Here is a 3939-nt window from a genome sequence, read left to right as displayed (position 1 = left end):
AACGATTCACTAATTATCTCTTAGTTATAGCTAGATTGCTTCTTATTCGCCACAGGGGTCTCCATGCAGAAATAAGAAATATAGCAGCACTTGAGCAACTCACAAATAAAATTAGATTAATTAGGGGAAGAAAAAAAGATGACTTTATGATACATTGGAATGGTTTTATAAAGTATCTGAATTTCCCAAATCTATCTCCTATAATTGATGAATTTCCAAAATTTCCCAAATCTATCTCATATAATTAATTGGAAATTGAATTTCCCAAATCTATCTCATATGATTAATTGGATGGAGGCCTGTTGTTGTGGATTTTTATATTGAATTAAGGTGATGTACATAATATTGTTTTAAACTAGATTAAATAATTTTATGTAGAAAGAATGCCTTGGATGGAAGCTCCTCCCCCTCCTTAGTTCCTTTCTGCTTTAGTTTCTAGTTTTGTCATATATTTTTACACAGTATGTCTTTCTTTATTGGTCAGAACAATAATGTATCATGAGGGCTTATTTCCATATGTGAAATCAGATGGCTTAGTTCTGTTGTGTTTTTCTGGCATGTTTTTTGTCTATAATAAAACTTTTAAAAAACAAACATGTATATCATGTCGAACTGTCTGGGGGAAGGGCTGCAGTTCTGTTTGGCATGCAGAAAATCCAGGGTTCAGTTTCTGGCATCTCTAGTTAAAATGATCAGGCAGTCGGTGACATGAGAGAACTTGGATGGGGCCCTGGTGAGCCACTGCCTGTCGGAACACAGGATCCTGACTTTGATAGACCCGAGCTCTGATTCATTGAGAGGTAAATTAATGCCCCCCCCATTTAAAGACTGTTTGGATGCCCAAAGACCCTGCTCACCATCTTTCGACAACATCTCGCCTATTTATAGATCAATGCCATCGAATTTCTCCACACACAGTGACCTATTTCTGAGATGGTGCTTTATGCTGGCATGGCTAAAGCTATTACCAATAGCCTGGTCAAGAGGCAGATATAGTCATAAAGAACGACTCTGCTCATGCCCCGCCAACTGAGTCTAGTCAATGTCCCACATCCTCCTTTACTGTTCTGAACATTCCTCCCAGCATTTCACAGGGCATGCAAGGCTGCTTTACTTCATGCAGTCTTTTTGCTCACCATATTTATTTGTATTTGTATTTATTGAATTTTAAATATTGTGCTTTGGATTTTCTCCTATTTTGCTGTTTTCCTTCTAATAAAGATTGTTACTATTTTTACTATACCTGTTTATGTCTGCCTTGAGTGTGTAATCACCTTGTAAACATAGGCAAATGATCCATTTTGCTATGTTACCACCTCTCACTAACTAAATTCCCCAAAGCTGAATATACACGTGTAAAAGGACACAATTTCTGGTAACAACACTTGGATACAAGACAGCATATCTTGTTCCACTGCCCTGCTTATGTAGACATTCGTAGAAACTTGATCAAACCACTCCTTAGAAAGTTGCCAGAACATCATGATGTAGATCAAGCAAAGAGTCTGCTAAGTGATGAGTCCCGTCAAGTGACAACTTAGCTGCCTACGTTTTGTGCCGCTGCCATAAAAATCCCATGCTCCAAAGTTGGATAGTTTTAAGCAGCAGCAACGGATGGCTGCGGTGGCCAGTGGTGGTCAGCGGCGGTGGCCACGAGTGTGGCAATGGGTGGCGATGTGCGAGCAGCGGCAGTGCCCGCAAGTGATGGTGATGGGCGGCAGTGGTGGCCAGGGGCAGGCAGCGGTGGCGGTGATGGGCGGCGGTGATGGGCGGCAATGGGTGGCGGTGGAGCAGTGGTGGCAGCAAAGCAATTACAATGGCCTCCTCCACATTGTCCAACTGTTGTGTGCATGCGCGCGTGCATGCTTGTGCGCACATGCTCGCATATGCACGTTGCCCGTATGTGTGTGCACACTGTCAGTGCACGTGCGCATGCTGCCAAGGCGACCCTGCCATTGCGGCAGTTGGTGGTCGCGGCATGGGCATGGTTGAGAACTGCTGCCCTGGACAAACAGGTTTCTGCCAGGCCATTGAATCAGCAATACATTGAAGTGGGGGAGAGGGAGGAGAGCAATTCATGTTTCAGGTGGTTTTTGTCATTCCTAACCTCTAGTGAAGGACAAGCTGAAGAGGGGATTGTCCAAGATGGAGTCAGTCCCAGCAGTGTCTTGTCAGGTTTTTAACAGTGTCTGGCTTTGGCACAAGCCTGGACTATGGACAGTGCTACTGTTGTAGAAAGACAGTGTGCCAGCCCGTGAGGCAGGGGTCCTGCCATACATAACAGTGTGCTGCTCATGGACTCTTATTTGCCCTCCCTGATTAAAATTGGCTCCCATCTAATCTGAAGAGGCCTTGGCTCAGGGGTAGAGCACACACACTGTATGCAGCAGTTTCCTGGTTTTGTCTGCTTGGCCTCTCCTATTCCAAGATTTCAGATGTGGAGAAATGCACTGTTCATACATTACAGCAAATATCCTGTATGTTTGTACATGCATCTGCTTGTCAGAAGGAGCCAACATGTGTTCACGATATGAATGAAACTGGAGGTCCGTGCCCAGATAAATTTAGGATTCAGTGTAACTTGTGGGTGGGGCTACTGTCAGTCAGAGCAAAGAGAGTTGGGTGGATCAATGGGCCAATGCTTTGAGGTCGTTTTATTATGGGATTATTCTATGGGGGCATAGCTATAAGTATGTGTTGGGATGCTTGATAATGAGACCTTTGAACGGGGAAAGGGACAACTAGCCAACTTTTTCAGGCTACAATAAAACAAGGGACATTGAGAAAGGAAACTTGCTAAATGGGACCCAGCTATCGTGCCCTGCCCCTTCTGCCTCTGCTTATTCCTTTTAATGAACTGAAGTGAATGTTTTGTTTGTGGCACTGAAAAGATTTGTGATTATCGACATGATGCTGCTGGAATGGAATTGACACGCCGGTAATAGAGTTGACATTTTACTGAAAGAGAAAAAAATCAAAGAGGGTTTTTCCTTAATATACCTCAGTCATCAATTGTGACATCTTTGAATAGTGTCTGATGCAGCCCACACAATAACAGCCCAAAACAACAAATGCTTCAGGAATGCTGTAGGGAAGAAAGAAATCAGCTGTATACTTGAACTTTACTCAGAAATCAAGGCGACAACTTTGTCGGCATTAAATCACTATAAATCCAATCAGTTCCCTAAGCATTCAATGGAAAATGACAGCTAGAAGCCGGACTTCCAGTCTTGCAGGTATCCTCTCGAGTGAAAGTTACACCCAGAGGTGTGCATAAAAGTAGGTCTGGCCGCCCTCATAGGTGGGATGTTGGAGGTGTCATTGAAGGAGTGGTGGAACTGGGACATTGCCTAAACCCATCAAATATTAATATGGAGCATCACTTGGATGATGAAGAAGAAGAGTTAATTCTTAGATAGAATCATCTGTACACAGCCTGTGGCGCCACGGGCGCCACGGACTGAATAAAAGAGTAAGGGGTAGTGGGGAGGAGTTAGGGCGGGACTGGTCCGGGATAAAAACTCGGGGGGGCCAATCAGGAGCCGCGAAGCGGCTCCTGATTGGCCCCTCCGAGTGTCAATCCCGCCCAAGCAGACCGCGCGGCTCCCCATTGCCTGCTTCACTCGCTCGGAAAATGGCGGGGCGGCTGGTGAGAGCCTCGGCTGGGGGGTGGGCCGGGATGCCTTCTCTCGGCGGGCGGAGCCCGCCGGCAGAAGGCTCCAGAGAGCCTCGGGTGGGTGGGTGTGGGGAGTTCTAGCGCCCGTTGTATTTCTGCCTACAACGGGCTTAAGCTACTAGTAGAATAATAGAGTTGGAAGGGACCTAATGGATCATCTAGTCCAACCCCCTGCACTATGCAGGACACTCACATCCCAATCGCTCATCTACTGTAACTTGCCACCCCTTTGCCTTCACAGAATCAGCCTCTCCGTCAGATGG

This window comes from Paroedura picta, chromosome 14 (assembly GCF_049243985.1).
Source record: "Paroedura picta isolate Pp20150507F chromosome 14, Ppicta_v3.0, whole genome shotgun sequence".
Lineage (NCBI taxonomy): Eukaryota > Metazoa > Chordata > Lepidosauria > Squamata > Gekkonidae > Paroedura > Paroedura picta.
Note: the sequence above shows the minus strand (reverse complement) of the source record.